This window comes from Pezoporus occidentalis, unplaced genomic scaffold (genome assembly GCF_034315485.1).
Source record: "Pezoporus occidentalis ecotype Australia unplaced genomic scaffold, CSIRO_AGI_Poc_V1 ctg108, whole genome shotgun sequence".
Taxonomy (NCBI): domain Eukaryota; kingdom Metazoa; phylum Chordata; class Aves; order Psittaciformes; family Psittacidae; genus Pezoporus; species Pezoporus occidentalis.
Window position 1 is genome coordinate 2,949,100 of NW_026912865.1, and position 22,085 is coordinate 2,971,184.

At 39.4% G+C, this 22,085-nt stretch overlaps 1 protein-coding gene and 1 long non-coding RNA gene across 6 annotated transcripts in view; one reads left to right on the forward strand and one right to left on the reverse strand.

The window, feature by feature from the left end:
* Nucleotides 1-22,085, forward strand: part of MIPOL1 (mirror-image polydactyly 1) — a 189,524-nt gene that overhangs the window by 1,479 nt on the left and 165,960 nt on the right. For 2 of the 5 annotated variants that reach the window (XM_062623492.1, XM_062623535.1), the window contains exon 2: nucleotides 497-657. The exons of 1 other annotated variant lie outside the window; for it this stretch is intronic. The gene's annotated coding sequence lies outside the window, so the exon portion shown is untranslated. Of the gene's footprint in view, nucleotides 1-496; nucleotides 658-3,357; nucleotides 3,448-22,085 lie in introns of those variants that run through there. 2 more of the 5 variants (XM_062623499.1, XM_062623518.1) reach the window with 2 other exon arrangements.
* LOC134166200 (uncharacterized) lies at nucleotides 361-3,289 on the reverse strand. Its single transcript, XR_009965796.1, has 2 exons — nucleotides 3,096-3,289; nucleotides 361-693 (listed from the first exon to the last, which is right to left on the reverse strand). It is a non-coding gene; the product is annotated as an uncharacterized LOC134166200 (long non-coding RNA).

A 22,085-nucleotide genomic window follows, 5' to 3' on the forward strand; every position in this document is an offset into this window, starting at 1 on the left:
CTGAATACCTAAATGTTTATGTGGTTTTGGAACCTGCAAAAGTTGGAAACAGATGCAGTATTGTATGTGGTCTTTTATTTTCCCTGCTCTATCACTCACCTTGTACTAGTCAAACTCCTGGGTTTGCTGTAAAGACTTTATCTCCACTTCTTCTCTTGCCCCTAACTTTGAATAGCACTGTGGTTTCTTGTATTCTGCTCTGTTTCCTCCTTTTGCATGTAGCCCACAGCCTCTGGCGCTGCTGACTTTTCTTGCCTCAAAGGAAGGCTTGTCCACTTTGAGCTCAACCTTTGCTTCTTTGCTAGCCATCAGGGGTACAAGCTCAATTACATTGTTTTGAGGGAGAAAACAAAGCTATGGTTGATTTCAAGGGAATGTTTATTAGAGTTAAGAAGATGGATTTAAGGAAATGCCTCTTGAATAAGATGCTACGCTGTCTGTTTAACCAGTCACATGGATAATTTGGGATTAATTTTTTTTTCTTTCTTGTCAATAGCCCTACAGTGTTCACACAGACAAGGATATTCGTTTTGAATCAGAAATCCTTCACAGTATCTTCAAAGCAATTCTGAATTCCGTGTGTGATCTTGAGCATCTTGAAGTGAAAATAGGGAGCTAGATTTACTGGCACCTCTTCAAATGAGCAGGAAAAGAAAAGTAGTTTTTACATCCTTATTTTTCAACTTCTTTCTGCTAAAAGAAGAGACAGACTGTTGTTACCTTACAAGGGCATGAGTTTATGCTAAATACAAAGCATAAATTGTAACTAGGTGCATTTATGCATCCTGCAGCACAGCTACCAAAGGCAAATATTGGTACCTAGTTCTTTCTCTATTCCTTAAGAAGCATATTGTTAGATGTTTCATATGTCTGAACAGTGCATTTATGCTCCGTTTTCCATGTCTGAGATAGGTATTTAACTGCAGTCTGCTGTCTGGATACATTTTAGTTTAGTAAAATAGATGCTCATTTAAAACCTTTGTGGTAGTGACTTTAAGATAAAATCTTAGGCATGGTGAATCCTAGGCATACCAGAGGCATTGTGCTAAAATCGGGATTTCATGAGTCTGTGTCCAGGAATATATGTAGCCTAGCAGAGTCAAAGAGAATATGTGCTGGTTTTCCTTGCCCTCCAGTTATGAAAAGGTACCTTTAAAGTACAAGAGAAATATGAATTTTGTTTTTAATAATACCATGTTTTCCTCAAGGAAAAGAGTTGAGGAAGAAGTCCACTGGGAAGAAAGGCACATATTTAGTATAAAAGTGAAAATGGACATGCCTAAAGTTGATAGACAGGAAAAAAATAAGTGTTCCAGCATTCTGGTGGGTGGAGTTTCCATAACCAAAGAGATTAATTAGTATGAGAAATTAAATGAGAAAATACATGTAAATAAAAGGGGAAATATATTTTAGATTGGGATTAAAATGCCATTATTTATTTAACAGAGGCAGAAAGCAGTGCAGTTTGTTTGATAGTATTGTGAAAGACAGAGTTCTCAGATCACAGCTCCCTGGATTGGATATATGGAAATACAAAGGTTATTGTTCAACTGAGGGAAAGAATCTGGAAATACATTAAGCAAAATCGTGAAAACCTATCAGAAACAAGAAGATTCAACTCATTTAACCATCCTCCTTATTCACTAGGAAAGAACTTTTTTTTTCTACCAGCAAAATCCCAATGCTTTTCACATGAGGAACATTTTGAGCAGGAAAGATCCTTCAACAGGCTACAAGTGGGGTTTCTGTGCAAGGTTCTAAAACTGCAGTGTTTTCATCCCCCTCACAGACTTGTCTGGGAATCACTTCTCAGACCTTTCCAAAACATGTTTTCTTGTTTTGAGAGCAGATTGCAGGCACAGTAGTATTTGGAAGCCAAAACTTTGTAGAAGTATCTTTGGGAAATTATTTTCATGAAGTTTGGTGTCCCTGCCCATGTCAGGGGGGGTTGGAACTTGATGATCTTAAGGTCCTTTCCAACCCTAACTATTCTATGATTCTAAGTTGTAATACTGTTCTGGTATGTTGGTTTACGGAGTGTCTGCAAGTATTTTGTGACAGTTTAGCAACAAATGTTGCTAACTGAATAAAGGTTCCAATCTTGAAAGGAAATGTACCTTTTAGTAACTTAGAACAAAGATTAGAGAAAACCACCTTTATTTCTGCTTCAGCAGAAATGTATGAGAACATAGGAAATATACAGAGAAGTGTTGATAAAGTGTTAAAAGACCAAGACCCAGTTGCAAAAAGGTATAAGATTCAGTTATGTAATTTGCATGCATCAGCAAATAAACAGTAACTTGAATTCTTTGATCTGTGCAAGAACAGAGTGGGGATTCCTGTGGGAATACAGGGTAACTCCCTTAAATGAATAAATTTTAAATGTGCTGACCTTTAATTAATTAAAATCTCAACTTCAGTGTTTCATTAACATTTGCCTTAGCTCCCCTGGTTTGGCTCTTTTAGACTGCTGCTCAATAAATACAGCAGGATCATCAAGTCTCCAGTGTTCTGTATCATCAAAAAGCAGATGCTGGAACATCACTACTTTTTTGTTCCAGAGATGCAGGTCTCTCCATGCATCTGATGTTGAAGTGTGCTTGCTGCAGTAGTTCAACAGTAAAGAGAATTTGGAATTGATCAGAAGGTGCAGAAACTGGTTGGTCAGATCTGTTTCCTGGAGAAGGTGTCTTTGCAACAAAAGGGATGTAAAAAAAAAAAAAAAAGAAAAACTTGTTCAGAGCGCATAGAATTTACATAGAATTGTGTTAACACAATAGCAGAACACCTGCTCCTGAAAAAAGTAAACTCTGCTATTGTTAGGAGACTGTTGTCTCACAATATTGAAACCCTGAATCTATTCACCTCAACACAAGTAATTCTCCTGCTGGAAGTCTCTCTTTTTATGTGGCATACTTCCGTTACCCTCTCTCTGCTGCCCCGCGAAGGTCACTCTTCCCGGTGTGCAGGTTTCCTAAAGCACTTCTAGGCTTAGTACCATTTCCATATGGCCTCTTCCCAAACCACTGCATGTGCGCCACGACATATGCCTCCTTAACCGCCCTGGCAGGATTTGTGTCTCCCTTCGAGATTACTGTATCCCCGCGGGGGGAATGCCGTTCCGTGCCAGCCCGGGCAGCGCTCCAGTGCTAGCCCCCGAAAAAGGAAACGCCTCATCCCCGTGCGGAGGAAGGGCGGCCGCGAACCAGCCGCGAGCTCCCGCACTCCCCGTTACCCGGTGCCGCCCTCACCGCCGCGGTTCGCCTCTCGCAGCCTCTCCCGCCCGCCGGGCGGCGCTGTGCCACGCCTACCGTCCGCGCCACCCATGAGCAGAGCCTGCCGCCCCCCGTCGCGCCGCGGCCGCAGGGCCCGCCCGCTCTTGGGCTTTGTTGTGGAGGCGGTGGCGCAGGGCTGCCCGCGCGCCGGTAGCGGGGGAGGAGCGCGCAGGTAACGGGGTGGCGGGGCCTTCCCGCGGTGGCCGCGGCTGCTCCGCGGCGCTCGAGTTTGAGTTTGCCCCGTCCCTTGCGGCGCGGTTTGGCGGCGGCGCTCGCAGGGATCGCTGTGCCCTCACCGTCTCCCCGCGGGCAAGAGGCCCTGACCGGTCGTCGCCGCCTGGGCCGGGCCGCCGCCGCCGGGCTGTGGCTCCACGTAGGGGCTGCCAGCCCCTTGGTTGCGTTACTGCTATAACCCCGTGCCCTGCGGCCGCCGGGCAACCCCAACTTGCCCGGCCTACGAGCCTCTGTGCAGTGGGAGAGGAGGGGAAGCACGTTTTCCAGGCGGGGATGCGCGTTTTGGAGTATCAGGGTCTGTCAGGTCAGCGGGGAGGGCAGGGGCGGACCGTCTGCCGCCTCCTCGGAGCGGGGACAGCGCTGGGAAGGTTGCCTGGAGAACCTGAGGTGAAACCTGGCCCGAGCAGAACTCAGGACGTGAGTGCTGGGTCTTTAGTGTCAGGTGAGAACAAGCTCTGTAGGGTACTCGGAATAGTAGTAATACATTTAAAGAAAACATACAAAAATCTTGCCAAAATAAAGTTTGCAGTCTGTGCTTTTTTAGACATTTATGATTTTTTAAAAAAAGCTCTTTAGGAATTCCCAGTGAGTTGTGTATCTCAGTTCCAAGTTACTAAGTTTCATATTAGTCTGCTTTCGTAATGTGTGGAGGTCTTTTTTAATTTAGGAAAAAAGGCTATGGCTTCTCAGTGCGAACAGTTGGAAGGGAAAACATTCAGTGTATGTACCCAGAGGCCTGTTTTATCTGAGGCAGCACACTTCCAGCGTCTGCCGGTGGAACAGCTACAATTGGGTCTACTAGGGGGTCTACTATTTCAGGGGCTTGAGGTGGTTGGAGTTGGGTAGTGTTGGAGTTGGCTCACCCTGAGTTTGGGAATTCAAAGTGGCCTGCAGTGGTATAGTGTCTTTTTTAATAGTTCAGTGAGTTCTAACTACTTTTAGAGCAGCCTCAAATTGCAGTGCTTTAGTCATGGGAGAAAAATGAGTTAACCACAGCAATGTGCTTCTTCTCAGCAGATCTCAAGAGCTGCAAATTCTGGGGGTTGTGGCACTTGCAGGTCCTAGAGAAATGCAGTGATGTCCTCAGCTTGTTCTTGTGCCTGCCCTTGAGCATCTGTTCTTGGCCAGTTTTGCTCTGGGAATATACAACTTAGGTTCAACATGAAACCACCTGTTTGGATTATTTACTTATTTAAATATATGATGGCACTAACTTAAATATCTTGTGGGGATAACGAGTTAAAACTAAGTCATAACAGTTAAACATTCTGTGTTATGTGGTAGCTCTGGTTTTATTTTTAAGTAGGCAAACTGTAGTCGTTCATGACAAGGTCTTTCAGATGTATGAGGTGTGTGAGACTGAGCTGCCTACAGTAGTGAGGCACCATCAGCATGATGGCTACAAGCTCTTCTGCCCATTAGCGATTCAGGGATCAGCGCTGATTTCAGGCTCTTAAAAGTGATGAGATTGTCTTGCCGCTCCAGCTAAGGAGAAGTTACTCCAGTTCTGGTTGCAGTAAGGAAAGTGAACGGAGCGACTGGAAGGTAAAATTATGTACAGGGTTTGAGAATGTAGGGACAGCTGCTGGTGCAAGTGTTGGGGAAGGAGGAGGAGTTTGAAACTATGCAGTCACTGCTGCATCTGATCACTGGTGGGAGTGACACCATTATGAGGGAGATTATAGCACTCTTAGGACTTGGTATATCTGCCTGTTGAGAGGACATATGGTAGCAGAATATCTGGTTTTCCCTCCTGGGCATTTCTTCACTGGTCTTAGAGGTTTTGTGTATTTTCCTTCTAAATACTCCAACTGGTGACTCTCAGGTCAAACTAGTAGATCTTGTAGTCAGGAAGATTATATACTGTCTTAGATTTAGTAAATGATACCTTATTGTTGACATTTGTATATACCCTTTTTTGGAGCTATTACAAGTTTTCATATAGTGATACAGCAAGTTCTTTAGAGCCTGATTGCTATTACAGTTTGTAATTGTCAGGCTTCCTGTTTCTCTTGCAGTAAGACATACCCAAGTGCATTGTATAACTGGCAGAAATAGGAGTACAGTGCTGATGCCTCATGCCCACATCTAGATTTTTTTGTGGTTTGTGGTGGTTTTAGTTTTTGAGGGTGCCTAGGTTAATAAAAACATAAGGAAGTTTTCAGAGCTTGCAGGAGGGATTTGGGGGAGGAGAGAAAATATGGGTTTGGTAATTCTGTGTGGAAGGAGTCATTAAATTATTCACTAGAATTGAAAGCAAGAAGTTACACCTGAGCTGAGGGTGAAGGGGGAGAGAGTCCTGCCTATTCATCACAGTGTAAAATCAGTCATGAGAACCTGAGGCATATCCTAGGGGATTTTTTTGCTACCTAATCTTTGTTTTGAAACTTAAAAAACAACAAAACTTTTAAAACAACCAACCAAACCTTCTGGGCTGAAGTCTGTTAACAGATTTAACTACAGGGTAATGTTGCAACTTGCAGATATTCCTGAAAGTACAATTGCTGGCTATTGCCTTTTCCTTTTAAAGGAAAATGGTTTTGAGGGGGTAATAGAAACAGTATCAAAGCTTTATTTGCAGAACAAATACAGCTATGGAAAGAACTGCTGTGTATACTAATTTGTTAAGATGAATTCTGCTGCTTTGAGCCATTAGGTTTTTTTAAGTGATAGTAGGATGGTCAGCCTGCTCCCTGCTAGCCTCATGATGCAGAAACTGTAACAGTAACAGCAGGCTTCTGTTTTCTATGGTGGTTCTTGATGTGGCCTTTCCTCTTTTAAGGACAGGTTAAAATGCAAACTGGCAGTTTCTACAGAGTGGTGGCTTTTGTTATATTAAAGAATTTGAAATTAGTTTTGTGTATTGGGTTTGTGTGGCAAAGTTTTAGTAGCTGGAAGGCTGCTGGGGTGGCTTCTGTGAGAACCTGATAGAAGCATCCCCTTTATCTGATAGAATCAGTGTCAGCTCCATGACAGACCCTCTGCTGGCCAAGGCTGACCCCATCAACAAAAATAGTAGTGCCTCAGTGGTAATGTATTTAAGAAAGGGAAAATAAAACTAATGCACAACAACCTACAGCTGGAGAGAGGAGTGAGACTTATGTGAGAGAGCCAACTCTGCAGACACCAAGGTCAGTGAAGAAGGAAGGAAAGAAGATGCATCAGAGCAGAAATTCCCCCACAGCCTGTGGTGAAGACCAGAGTGTGTCCCCTTGCAGCCCATGGTGATCCATGCTAGAGCAGATATCTGCCTGCAGCCCATGGAGGACCCCACATCAGAGCAGGTGAATGACCAAAGGAGGCTGTGACCCTGTGGAAAGCCCATGCTGGAGTCGGCTCCTATCAGGACCTGTGGCCCTGTGGAGAGAGGAGCCCACTCTGGAGCAGGTTTGCTGGCAGGGCTTGTGACCCCACAGGGACCCACACTGGAGCAGTCTCTTCCTGAAGGACTGCACCCATGGCAGGGACCCACAGTGGAGCAGTTCATGAAGAACCTTGCACCTTTTGTTATATTTTTTCCCCTGTACAGTTGAGGAGGGGAGTTGATAGAGCAGCATTGGGCACCTGGCATCCAGTCAGGATCAGTCCACCACAACATGAAATATTGCTTGGATTGTTTTTTGTTTTCATAGTATCAGTGAATCAGAGTATAACTTTTTGCAGTGTTTGTGGGTGTTAGTTACAAATCTCTCAAATGGAATTTCTTGAGTCTTTCTGTATGAAGTGTGAAACAGGCGTTGCTCATCTGTCTTGCATACCAGCAACAGAGGCATAACCTCTTAAACTGAATGCCATTGTAATGCAGTATGTGTGGTTTAGGGGTTTCCTTTGTATGTTATTGAACATCTGCATGTAAAAATGGCTTGTTGTATTATTCACTGTGCACTATTACACTTGTCCGAGCCTTGTCAAAGGTGATGTCAGATTTCATGCTTTTGAGAGGAATTAAAGCTCAGGGCTTCAGTTAATTGCTTTGAAAGCAGATTTTGTTTTGAAAGCTAGAATTGTAGAACCTGTGACCTGTGGTCAGCTTTATGTTAGCTACCAGAATATGTGTAAAGCTTGTTTTCTTTTTCCAGGAGTTTTTTGGATGAGATATCTGTTGGGAGGCTAATTGTACCTGTGCTGTGAGTTTGCTGTGATATACACATGCCAAATGACTTGCAGGGATGCTTCTGTGGGTTATGGAGTAGAGAAGGCTATGGATAGCTGAGTAGGGTCCATGAGTGACTCTAAGGGCTGTTTTCCATTATTGTTGCTGAAGTGGAGGACTGTCTCCTCTGGGTTATTCTGGAAAATTGTGTTGAAAAAGGTGTGCAAGTCTGTTGGCAGCTGTATGTGTAGCTAAAATTATCATCAATAGGTTGCTCTCAGTTTTAGTAGGGAATGAAATATACAAGACTGATTCATAGCATCTTTTCTTTATAAGAAAGAAGACGAGACAGCATCTAGGGTATCATTTTGCTCAGTATCACTTGCTAGAGTAGCAAACGAAGGAACTGATCCAACTTCCATTTAAGTGAACAGCAGAACTTCCATCGGTCACAGCAGCATGGGATTTTGCTGCGGGTTTAGAAGAAATAATTAGTAATGAGTTCAGCTTCTGGAGGGCATTAATTTTTTTGCGCCATAAAATCCATAGTAAATTGAGTTAAGGAGATCCACATAACATGCTGGTAGACAAATGTTATCCTTTCTGTCCTTTTATGTAAATCTGTTGAAGACAGAATTTGATCTTTAAGTTATATGTTCATTTAAATAGTAATGTTCCAGCTAGCTATGCACTAATTTAAATGTTAAGTGTGAAATGAATTAGAAAAATCTAATCTGCTTCAGTAACATAGTATTACGACAAAGAAGGATTAAAATGCTTCATTAGTGATTAGCTCTTTGGAGGGAGGGAGTAGCAGTTCCCATCAGGATTTGTGGAATGAGAGCAAGGTTGTGTCTGAATCAGAACTGTTCTGAAAGTACTGTATGATGCTTTGCTGTGAGAGAATTTAACATGGAATCAAAGATTGCTGTACTTGAAGCAAACAGACTGATATTTTTAATGGTGGTTTTGAAATGTACAGATGTAGTAATTTAGGTTGTACTTGAGCTTATAAATGAAAACATCTGCTTGTAAAGAGAGTACTTAGTGCTGAAGAATTGCTTCCTGATTGTGTCTGTATATGTATAACACTTGGTGGGACCAGAACTAGAAATGGTCATTAGTTGCCAATTTAACAAATGAATCGTATTAAGCTTAGATTGGCATGGGGAAAGATAATAGGGCTTTCTAAGGCATGGCAGTTGATATGAAAAGTATTAAAATATTTCCCTTTTGCTGAGCATTTACACAATTAAAAATATTATTGTTCAGTTTTCAGTTTTTAATGCACAAAATTAAATCTGTGAAAGTCTTTGTATTGGGAACATTGGGTTTGTATTGGGAACATTTGATTTTTTTTTAGATGTCCTTGGGTTGTTTCCTTAGGGAGTAATCAGCTCTGCTTTAGCTTTCTTTCATGACACTGTTTTCAAATTATGTATTTAACTTGCTCTCTTTGGTAATACTAATGTATCAAAAGGTAAGGAAGGAGAACCATTCTTAGTGTTTACGTATTACATCTGAGAGTACAAACTGATATTTTATTTCCTATGTATTTGTTGAGTTTTTTTCCTATGTATTATAGGTTTAACTTAATTTTACAAGTTTAACAGACTGCCAAAAAGACAAGCCTAGTTACAGAGAAAAATGGTAATTTGGCTTGCAGCCAAGTATAGTTAGAAAACTGAGAATACTAAGTGAGCATAATTAGAAAATTATTCTAAGACATTCCAGTGGCCATTGTTATTGAAAGAAATTATGCAAAAATAACTGGTTTCTGTTTTTAAGCAGGCGTTTCTCTCAATGGTATGATACATAATCATATATTTCTGTAAAACAACTGTTTCAGAGAGATGGTAGTGGATGGTAGAATCCAGAAGAAGATAGATATCTAATGCAGTGACTTGTCTGAATATTAGCATTTATGCTTCTTGTAGTTGCTTAAATAATACCCACCCTCTAATAAAATTATTAGTATTTATACAATAAAGTTATTGGTGTCAGTGTAATAGCTTAAAGCTATTAGTATTACTTTTAGAAAGGCACACTTTGGTTTTCTGAAACGCAGTTCTTAATTTCAAGTTTCTTTGATTTACATTTGGACTTGCTTTAAGATTCTGGTTCTCAGTGTGTTGTACTTGTACATGTACTTCACATTCAAGTACATAAAATTCCAGGTTTTATAGGATTTTGAAACAGGTGCTGTGCAGGTGAGAATATATTAGCTTGGTTATGTAAATTTTTAGATACAAGCATGAGAAACAAAACAGTGTTCTTCATATTTTTTTTTAATAGTGCATTTGTATATGTGCACATGTGCAGGCAGTTTTTCCATTTTCTTTTGTGGTAGAAGATTAGGTAGTGGTTTTCTTTGTCTGAAGTTTGACATCAGCACCATATGACCAGTTTGTTCCTTGGTGCCTTCCAAGGAAAAGAAAAAAAAAAGAACAAAACTGTGGAACATCCACCAGAATTTTAAGACTTGTTGAATGCTCCTCTTGTAGAACTACAAAAATGTATTTAAGTTTTTAATTTCCTTATTACAAATATTAATAAGTGATACAGCTGGTATCATAGACATTCATAGTTGCTCAGTGTAATCGAAGCAGGACAATCAAATACTCAGATACCAATGGAAATCTGTTTTTACAGATGCTAGTTGAGTTTTTCCCCTTTTTCCTTCTCCCACCCCCTAAGCCTCCTCCCCTGAACCCCCCGCTAATTTTCAGGATACCATAAGCTTGCTGGCAGTGTAAACGGTTTAAGATAGAATAAAAAAAAAAAAAAAAAAAATAGTCTTGAAGTAGTTAAATATCTCAGTTCTCATGATCTGTATCTGAAGAAAAACAAACAGTATTTAATTAAGTCTTTATTCTTGGATCTGTTTGTAATGGTATTTATTTTCATTAGACCGCAGGAATCTTGAAGTTAAACTTTTCTCTTTGCACCTGACTGTGTATGATGAAAAAGGATGTAGTTCCACACCTATATCCTTCTCCAGTGTAGCCTGCATTGATGTCATTGTTCCTTAAAGAGACATCAGCAACCCCATAGTTCCGCTCAGTTACGTTTTAAAATGCATTTTGATTAATATCTTAATTTAACAAGTGAAAAGGTACCCTCAAGGTTTTAATTTTGCTTTTTCTTCATATTAAAAGAAAAAAGCAATATTCAGTTCTCATTCTGCGTGTTACACAGCTTCATCATAGGAGATTTTGTCCATTAGTCTCTTCAACTACTATTTTAGGGTATAAGCTAAAGTGGGAAAACTGAGCCCTAGGAGGAACTGCATGAATTCTGTGGTGTCCTTGTTCAGCATTTCTCCCTGACATATAAGATATTCTATGGTGCCTGGGCTTTATTACCTCTTGCTCCCTTCCTGCCTTCTTGCTGTGACCTTCTTACTAGTTGTTTCCAGGTGTGGCTTAATTGTAAAATAATTATCATTATCTTATCTATAGGTACAGTGTGAGGGGGTGTGGGTATTTCTGTGATTCCTTTACCCTCAACACATAGTTCTTTTGCATCTTACAGTACTGAGCCCCCCTTAGCTGCTTTCAGCATAGGGTTGAGTGTGGGCCAGGGTGTTTAAAGAAAACAGGTGGGGAGGAGGATTTGTAGAGTTCACTGTCCATTTCCTACACTGCCCTTTTTTTCCTTGCACCAGGTCGTAAGTTAGTTGTTGATCTTGCTTCACATGCCTTGGAGAACAGAATTGGTGTGACTGGTCAGCCATTTGTTGGCCTTTGCTAGCTAGTTGTGATTGCTGTTTGGGCAGGTTCTATCTAATTTCTCAGCTGTTGCTCCATGAAACGGAGCTCTTGCTCTGTTGTTTGCCGTGGTAAGCTTGTTCAAAAGGAGCTCAGGTAACTACCTGAACTGCTGCTCTCTGTTCTGGGCTCAGCAGGCTTGGCTGATGGGCACAGAGGGTCTTGGGAAGGAAAAGGTACTGCTGTTTTTCACTACTGAACATGAACTGAAGGCAGAGTGGGCTTAGTAAAACAAGGATTAAGTGCCTCAATTTGAAAAATCCTGCATATGACTGACAACAGCAACCAAATTAGCCTTTAGAAATACTGTATATGCTACATATATTTGTACTGCATGAGCTACGGTTGGACAGTGCAGAAATACCCTTGACGAAAATTGATGTCGGTCTTCTACTGAAATGTTTTTTTCTTCTGTATGTTTGAGGAATCCCCCTCCCCTGTTTTTTTTTAAGGAAAAGACCACCTCTGATGCCTTAAATTATGCAGATATTATGCAAAGTAATTTTCAGTAATTTTTCTGACTTATCTGTGTTTGCTTATTTGCTTGATTTAAGAAAGAACAATAAGGGTTTACATTGGGAGTATATAATCATGTTGCTTCTTGTAGAAAAATAGTGATTCTTTAGAACAGTTTTTGAGGTGCATTTTACAGGTATTAAAGGATAATAAAGATTTCTTATACATACAGCTGTTTCCATCTGACATGTTGTGTGAATGCGGGTGTTTAGTTGACTGTTTTCTTCTGAAACAGTAGTGTTTTCTTAATATCCTGATCTCATTCACAGAGATGTGAAATAGCTGTTGAGATTTTAGCTTTTGCCGCACCAGTTCTTCCTGTGGCCGTGCAGGTTCACGAGCCAGTAGATGGAGCCCTGTGCCAACAGCCGGCCTTTAACAGGCTGGTGAGAGTCCAGTAGCATCTCCATCCCGAGAGCCGGGCACCAGGTGCTTCTTGGGCACAGATCTGCAATGTTATATTTAATAAATGAACATAGCTTTAAAGATAAATGTCTAGTATTAGCTGTGCAAGTCAAGGCAGTGACCGTGTTCTGAGATGCCTAGGGACAGTTTTGCAGTGTTTACGGGAGCAGGTGATCAAGTGAAATACCCTGAGCTGTTCTAGAGTGCTCCAAGTATGAGTGCTCACCTGGGACACCACAGGTTTTCCTTTTTTAGTTAATTTCCAAGTCAACTGCTTGTCGTTAGGCAAGTGTTGGTTGAAAGCATTGAAAATGAGGCCTGTGGGGAAAGAAAGTTTCTTAAGAAACAATGCAGAAGAATTTACTTTCAAAATTTAAATTTTAGGATTTTGTTTTGTGTTTTTGTCTCTCTCTAAGGCTAACTCCTGATCCTTTTTAAACTATAGTTTGGGTATTGAAATTTGTTGAATAGCGCAGTTCACAAATTTGAAATCAGCTGTAGCTAATCTTGCCTATTCCGTGTCTTGCATGGTGTGTGTCCACACCCTCAGCCTGGTGCTGTGTTACACAGTTCAAATAGCTGATACAGTTGACTTGGTTTGTTATGTCTCTGTTGGGCTGCTCGTAAAACTCTGAAGATTCTGCAAGTTCCAGACAGCTTCCTTTAGAAGTAAGTTTACCTGATGCAGTTTTGTATGTAGACAAATTACTCTAGTATAAGAACAGTTTCTAAATAGCAAGGTGCTAATTTATTTGAAAATGTGAGATACAGTTTTTAATTTTAAGGGGAGAAAGGAGGCTAATGTTTAGAGATAATAAAAGGTAGCAAGTTTTTATGCTTGTTGGGGGTGGAGGGGGTGTTGTGTTTGTGCCAATAGTATGGACCTGAAAAATCTGAAGATTAGGATTATTCTGTGATTGTAACAGGTGCACAGTTTGTGTAACATTTACCCTGTATTTATTATTCAAAATTCTGGATGACTTAATGTTTACGTTTGAAAACAATGGGAAGGGTGTGGGTCCCTGGTGTTCTTGCTCTAACATTTCTTTGCAGTAACACTCCTATACAGTACCTTATATCCCAAAAGAAAAATGAAGTAATTGTCAAAGGCTGCAGATTTTTCTGATGAATACTGAGCTAAATTGCAGTCTGAAATGATGTTTGGAAATGTGTTTCTGCCTGCTGTTTATTATGCATGTGAAACCAGCATTCAGATGGTAGGGAACTGGGTTAAAAGATTGTGAGAGTATTTGTCAAAAATAAATGAATTGAGTTAGAGTTCTGGTGGAATGATATAATTTGTTTTGCTTTGTGTGTTTTAATGGTTAGTAGTCACTTCTGCTTATGGTTTACAAAAATGAAATTACGGGTTTTCTTTAACACAGCACATAGCAAGCTGTAATACAGCAGTTCAGTCATTCAAACCCAAGTATTTGTTGCACTTTCGAAAGGGAGCTCTAGGAGCTATTCCAGTTTGTTACTGTTTCAGTACATTTATAAAAACAAAAACAAACCACAACTATTAATATCCTTGCACTTTGGAGGGAGAAAAGGAAGAGTCGTGTAGTGGGTTGACCTTGCCCAGGAGCTAAGTGCCTGCACAGCTGCTCATTCACCACCACCCGCAGCAGGATGTGGGGAGAGAAGGTTGAACGGAAGTGAGAAAACTCATGGTTCAAGAGAAAGATTAATAAGCAAAGGCAAAAAAAAAACCCCAAACCCCACAACACAAACCAACAAAAACAACCAAAAAGCATCAACAACCAAAAAAACCCCAGACGAACCCAAAAACAGAAAAAAAAAAACCAAAACCTAAAAACAAACAAGCAAATAGAATCACAGAGCACCTCCCACCCTCAAGCATATCAATGCCTAGCTGATCTCTAAGCAATAGCTGCTTCTGAAGACAAATCACATGCCTCCTTCTTGTTTTACCTCAGTTCCTATTGGTAAGCATAAAGTTACATGGTATGGAATAACCCTTTGGCCAGTGTGCATCAGCTCTACCCCCTTCCAACTTCTTGTCCACCCTGAGGCTATCCTCTGAAGTGACAAAGTTGGTGGGAAGCAAAAGCCTTGATGCTACGCAAGTACTGTTAGCAATAATCAAAGCATGGATGTATTATCACCACTGTTTTAGGCAAACCCCTAAAACACAGTACCATGTAGGCTGTTATGAAGGAAGTTAACTATATCCAACCAGGCCTAGTACAAGTTGTAACATTTTTCAATGGTAAAATACTCTGGAATGTGCTATGAAAAGCATGCTGTGAATTTATCAAAGCATGTATTGATGTTAGAAGCTTAGCTGCGTGTACATCTTAAATTTTTGAGGATCATATAAATTTATATAAATATCATCTATTACAGTGTCAATTTTTAATTTTTATTTTAGTAATTTGGAAGAAATTTGGCTTCTATGCAGCAGTTGGTCACTACAGTGACTTTTGACATGGAAATGAAGTTTCAGCATGTGGGTTTGGCATTAAAATGTATCTTAAGCCATCCTTGGTTTGTTTGAGAATGAACATACCTCTTTATTTTGAGGCATTGTTAGAGTAGTAATGTTTTTGTGTTCTTTGAAACAGTGATATTAGCACAGAAAGGAAGCTGTAGAGGAATATAAATATTTGATGTGTTTATAAAAATAGATTTTTTTGCCCTTCAGGGGAATGGTTACAAAGTTTTAGTTCATGTTCTTAAAGGAAGATCGTATTTGGAGAGGAGGAAGCTTTTTCAGGAAAAGTTTGGCGGTAACGCTTTCTGCTACAGGGTAGAGCTGAAAAGACAAAATGTCCAGAAAATGACATTCCAATGAATGTTTGCCCTTAGAAGAAAAAGAGGAGCTTAATAATCTTGTATGAAGCATGAAATAACTGGTAGAATCAACAGGGTGGGTTTACTGGTCATTAAAAAGTTGGGGTTAAGAAACCAAGCCTTCATTAAACTTGGCCTTAAAATGTTTTTAAAAAACAAAACTCAGAAGCAGCAAGCCTTGCACCTGCTAGTGCATAGAGAGCATCATGAAAAGATGACTGATAACAGATGTTTTTCTGTGCTTGATGCATCAGTTGAATTTGGCAGTTGCCCTGGAGAAAGTGGAGACCACCTCTGTGCATGCTCAGCATTCCTTGTGTATCAGCACCTGATTCTTTTGAGAGATTTTATGTAGTGCCTGAAGCATTTAGCAGGGAAGCACAATACAGGCTGAATAGCAGAGGTTGCAGTGAGGTCTGATGTTTTGACCCAGGGAAGATGATAGAAGTGTAGAGCTAGGAATTTTGAAAAGCTTCGAGAAGAATCAGAGCTTCTAGGCTCTGGTTCCATTTCTCTTAATCCAAAAGATCTCAGGTGGTAACTGAAACAAATTTGTTTATAGTATTGATCAGCTATAACTGACTGAAAAAGGTCTGTTGTCTTCTGAGGACTGTGTGGTTTCTGACTGCAAATGGAGAGGAGATGGGACACCTAGACAACTTCAGTCTTACAAACACTATTTTGACTGAGGTCCTTGAACTTTTTATAGCTTAAATTTGCATCTTAGCAGCAGGACTGGGCACAGCTTTAGTATTCTGAGTTTAACATTCATTCAGACACATAAGCTCACTAGCTCTAATGCAATGCATCTTTCAGAATGCTAATTCTCTGTTCTGGCAGTACATGCTTGCAATCTGGCCCATGCCTAGATACAGGTTTCCTGCTGGGCTAATTACTATTAGTGGCGGTACTCTTGTAAAGCAGTATGGGAAATTAGCAAGGCAAATCGGTCTAATACTGACATTTATGAGCTAAACAATATGGACTGTTCTGTTTTTAGAAATGTGTGGTATGAAATTTTACTTGAACATAAATTAACCAACTAAGGGGGAAGTTCACCCAGTAGCTAAAATATCTTAAATGGTGTGCATCTGTGACACATAGCCTTTCAAAGATTTGGATTACTGTGGTGATGGTTTGATTTTCATTCCGTTTTAGAAGCAGATTGTACAAGCTGGGCAGTTGTGCTGGCTTCCCTGTTCAGGTTTGTAAATGCAGTGTGGTTCAAACTGATGTTATTGCTCTTTATCCACCTATGAGCAGTTTTGTCTGCTCCCTGTATCTAAGGCACACATTCCAGGTGAATGTCACTAAATCCCTTTTTCTTTATTTTTTGTTTGTAGGATAGATTTGAGTCATCATCTCCAGGAGATGGTAAAGCACCTCAGTAATTCCCAGAGGAACTGTTTACAGTCTGATAAAGGAAAGATATTCCCCTTTGAGCCTAGACCTTTACAAGGATTTTGATGCTTGTATGTTTTTTTAAAATAGCACAAATTGCCTTCCAGAATATTTTATCATATTTTGCATTGTTTATACAAGTGTGTGTATGTGTGCATATATATTTAGATTAGATGTGAGAGAGAAGTTCTTCGCTGTGAGAATGGTGAATTACTGTAACAGGTTGCCCATCCCTGGCGGTGTTCAAGGCCAGGCTGGATGGCGCTTGGAGCAAGCTGGTCTAGTGGAAGGTGTCCCTGCGGAAGGCAGGGGGATTGGAGCAAGATTCTCTTTAAGGTCACTTCCAAACCAAACCATTCCATGATGCTGTCATGTACTTAAAATAATGTATTTGGATCTTTAAGGATTTTCCCAGATTAAAACTAGAGTTTGTGTCTTCTAATCTAGTGCTACCTATCTGTTTCACTACTGTTTCACTGTAGGACTTCTGTTAATTTTTCCTTGATTTTTATAAAGCTATTGAGTAATGCCTGTACCTATTTTTTATAAAATCTGCTGGTAATATGAAAAAGATACTACTAATTTTTTTCCTGACTCAATTAAGAATGTATTTATTTGCTTTGATAACAGATAAATAATTTGGTATTTCTATGTATGGAACTGTATAAATGAACTGGGCTCAGTTAAGCTGCTTTAATCGCTTGTTGCTCATATCTTATAATTTTGTAGTTAATTTGGGAAGTAAAAGTAATAATTTTTGTTGTAGGCTTTTGTGGACTGGATGTCAATTAATCAGAAGTACAGTGTCAGCATGAATGAATTAGGCAAGTAAACCAATTAGCTATTCCATTATTTTATTGAAATGGCAAGAATTTGAGAAGATCTTGTGTTTTAATAGATTAGCTAGAATTCATTGGGGAAAGTCTTAGTATGTTTAATGTAATGGAAAAAAAATTGCTTTTAGTATATCCTACAGAGATCCTGTTTAAAACAGATGACAGTCTGTCACATTCAATAGCACATCAGTCATCAGATTTATTCTAATTCCTTAAGCTGAACATTTCATTCAAGCTTGTAGATTGTCTTGTCAAGCAACCAAAAACCTCATAGCTTTTCTGTCAAGCATAGCATTGCACCAGCAGTTCACAAATAAATGCTAAGCTGAAAAAATACTGTTTATTTTCCTTAACCTTTATTCAGTTAACTACAGTGTTCTTTCATCTTATTTTCTCCACATGCGTTTATAACAAGGTATTCAAGGGACTGCTTCCTAAACATGCCTCATCCTGATCAGAGCCACTTCAGACCAAGGGCTACTCATTTTGGGATGTGTTGTTTTTACTTGTAGTAGTCTACAAGACTACTACAGAGACCACCATGGTTATGAGATTCCTCCTCTAATCACAAAGGCCCAGTGAGCAGCTTCATTTGCTGCAGACATGAAGGAATCCTGCTGCCAGTACGCACATGGCACTGGTGTGGCCAGTCTGGCTTTGCATGGAGCAGCCGGGCTTGTGGAATTCTGCTTGACCTGTATGAAAAGTGGCAATTTTGCTATCAGCCTATATAACTTGCCATTCTTTGTATTTTTTCATCAAAGTCTCTTTGGGATATTTTTTCATGAATTACTGCGTGTGTTTGTGTACATGTAGCTGGCTGTATTGGGCTCCTTGCTTTTGTTGCACATCTGCACCTTGGAAAAAAGAAATTTTTCTTGGTGTTTTTATATTTCTTTTTCTTTTTTCTCCCTGACCTTCTTTAATTCTGAGCCTTTTGTTTTCCTCAAAAGAAAGTTTCTGTGTAAACCATAGCACTTCCATACAAAGTATACGTGAGCCTGCGTGGTACTGAGGACTTGAGACACAGTTGACTTTCTTTGAAGTCAACATACGCATGCCTGAGGTAGTAGAACATTGGGGATAGTTAGTCAAAGTGACGTTAATTAATTGTGCTAAGAAAACAAAGTATTTTGTTAGGTTGGTGCATTTGCATAATTTATATTTAAGCCCCCAAAATTGCTTGGTAAAAGGGATTTTTTTATGAACCACTGGAAAGCTTATGTCCAGGTTAGACTAATCTCTATATTAAACTGCTAAAGCTATGGCATTCAATGTAAAGTTGTGACTGCCCTTTAATAGAAAAGAGGCTTTCTTGGTTATCTTCTACAGCTATTAAAAAAAAAAAAAAATTAACCTGTGTGTTATTCAGAAGCATCAACTTCTGAACTCTACTTTCTACTTCTAATTCTTCACTGTAACTTGTGGTTTCTTCTAATACGTGTTTTTCTGTCGTTTACATGCAGGACTGCGTTTTCTCTCCTAATGTGGTATTTTTCTTTGTTACAAAATATTTTTTTCTTTATACTGGTTTTCTTTTGGTCTGCTAAATGGCCGATCTATTCTTTGAGCAGGCTTATTCCTTGAACAGATATTCTGTAAGACACATTGTACATGTCTGAAAAGGAACTTGGGGTTGAAGCCCTAGATAAAATTAAAGCCTAGGTATATAACAAAGAAAGATTTTTTAAATGTCAAGATAATGAAAAGTCAGAAAATAAATTATACCTATTATTAATTTTGAATTGTATTCAAACATAGACATATGTAGCATAGACAAAAGCTGGTTACAGAGAGATAAAATTCAATTTTACACTAGGATAATTGTTTTATGTATTTTACATTTATTTATAAGATCAGATAAAGGCTTGGAATTTTCAATGTAAATCACAGTATGGTCCTTATGAATGCCAAGGTCAGTAAATGGAAACCCCTTCACTTGCAAAACACATTGCTGCTGTGTGAAGTATCAAGTGAATAAAATGAAACTGATAAGCACCTTCTTTACTTGCACTATATTATTAGAACCTTGAGTATTTTTGATTTTCAGTTGAGTGAATAGGTATTAACACTCTGAGCATACTCCCATGTATTATCTGTAGCCAAATTAATATGTCATTGTTAAAAAGAGATTAATGCATGGAACTGTTGCTGCAATAATGTTGAGAAATTAGAATGTCCCCATTCAAATGGCCTTGTTTGTGCTGGAGGTGTAATTGATGGGATCCAAATGCTGTGTAGACAATTGATCCCTTGATTTGAGAAAACATTTATGTAATAAATTGCTTCTATCAGGAGCATCTTCTATCAGGAAGGCTTATTTTATCCAGAACTGGATTTCTGGTGTATCTTGGAGGAAATTTAGCTGGTTTTCAGATTTGGCAGGACAATAAATTGGGTTCTCGGTCCTCCCAGAGAATTGATGCTGTTGATGATTTTACCCTGTAAGGAGATGGATTAGTCTCGGGTACCTCAGGTGACTGTCTATGTCAGTCTGAACTAAAGAAAATTATCTAAGTAAACAAATTGCAAGGTGAAATTTGATACATGTAGGTATCAACTGAAATGACTGCTGCTGATTTTGCCACAAATATTCAACAAATAAGGTTTAGCATTCAGTGACAGGTTGTAGTGTGTTCGAGCTGCTGAGTCCTAGGGTAATAAGAAACAGACTTGACAGCATCCACAAAAAATGCTGCTAGACCTGACAGGTGTTTTGTCAAGCTGGGCAGTTTTCAGAAGTTCTGGGTTGAAACATGTCCTAATCAGCTGCCTGTATTATTCAGAAACAGTTTTACATCTTTTGCTTCTTACAGACTCCAGGTTTTCCGGGGTTCTGTCAAAGTACCAGTGTCACTGAGGTCAGTAATTTGCCACAGTTACCTGAGTTAGATCAGAGAGTAGTGGCAATGAACAGCCCTAGGGTGCTGATCGGGTGTCACTGAACAGCTCTTCTAGATAAGTGCTGGGATTACAAATGGCCTTTTGCTTTCTTCAGAAGTTGTCATTTCTAAGCTAGTAACTTGTTCCACTTTTGTTCCACTTCAGCAAAAGGAAGAGCCACTGTGACAGGGTCTGGATCTGCTTTGGTTTGTCAGGTAGGCTTCAAGGTAAAAGGGTTTGCATAACAAATGGGTTAACAAGTACAAAGTTCTAGTATAGCATTTGATAAGCTTCTGCATAGGCAGTAGGTCAGCAGCTTTCATTTGCTAGGCTGATTCTATGATTCTATGATGCTATGATGATTGGATTGCTGAGGTCTGCCTCTCACGTGATCAGGCTTTCTTTCCAAATGGCAAATATTGATTAGACAGCAGGACAGGTATGGAAATGCAGCTCCCTGTGAAAATACATTCACCTTTCATTTTTTGATGAAATGGGATTTCTTACAGGTTCATAATGAGAGTATTTCTGAGGCAGTACAACTGTGAAAGGGCACTACTAGTGCACCCAGTCCACTAATTTGTTCATGCCACCCCAGCAATGTAAAAGAATGGCGCACCCACTAAGGATTCCTTTGTTGTAATTTTTATGGACTAGGGTTCAGTGGATGCATCAAGAGACTCTCTTATACCAGGATATGTGGTCAACCAGTTAAGGATGTTTAAGTTAGGTTTTTCGCACTGCAGTAGCATGATATAAATATGCCTGGGAGCAAACTTCAGCTTCTTGCTTTATGGACTCAGAATTTGATCATAGCAAGAATAAACACAGTTGTGGGGGTGTAACACTTTCTCACACTGTACTGAAGGTGACTGCTGTGCAGGTGTACAAGGTAACTCTAATTAACAGTTTCCCCTTGAAATGTAATTTTGTTCCTCCTCTTCACTATCCAGTGGTAGACTAATATTTGTCTCCAGAATGTTTTTCTAGGATCTGAAGTGGAATTACAGTGTCTGAAGGTTACTAAATATTAGGCAAAAATTATAATTCTCTTCATAGTTTAAAAGTATCTTTTGTATTTCAAAAACCCTCCTGGATGTAAAATTCTTTTGGCAAACATTCGCTGTCTTGCACTTATGAGAGAAAACTTACTAATAATAGTGTATGCTACTATCATACTGAGGTTCCCCTCCAGTTATATCTGCCCAGTAGCTTGTTTTCTACTTGGTGTAATATACTTCCTAATTTATCTTAAAAGTTAGTCCTCTTACAGAGCCCTCCACCAAATCAGGTACTTTATTGAGAACCCATTTATTATTAAATATTGCAATTTCTTTCCAATAGCACAGCCACTCGGTCCATTAGAAAGATCAGCTCTTATGAGTCCCGTGTGTAATACAAACAGCCCAGTGATTGATGGTTTTGTTTGTGTTTTTTTAACTGTAACCCTAGGTAATATAATTCTATGTAAAATTGTCACTGTTTACTAATACAGGAATGTGATACTGTAAAGGAAAGAAAATTTTTTGTCCAATTGCAATAGAAATTAATTCAGACTAGTGTTAAACTCCAGTTATAAAGAAGTTCATAAAAATTAACTAATGTTATCCAAAATGTTTGAAACAAAGCCATATCTCATCTGACTAAAAAAAAAATTGTGATTAGAGCATGAGCTTGCTACTTGTAGGGTCTCTGGACTTCTCAAATGTCTTGAGGAACAGGTTTTTAGGGACGTGCCTATTAATGGATGTCTAAGAGTAGGTGTGTTTTTCAGCCCATCCTGAAAGCACTGAAGAAAAAACTTTTAAGTCTTATCTTAAGTTTTGGTTGGTTTTTTATATTTTTTATTTTATTG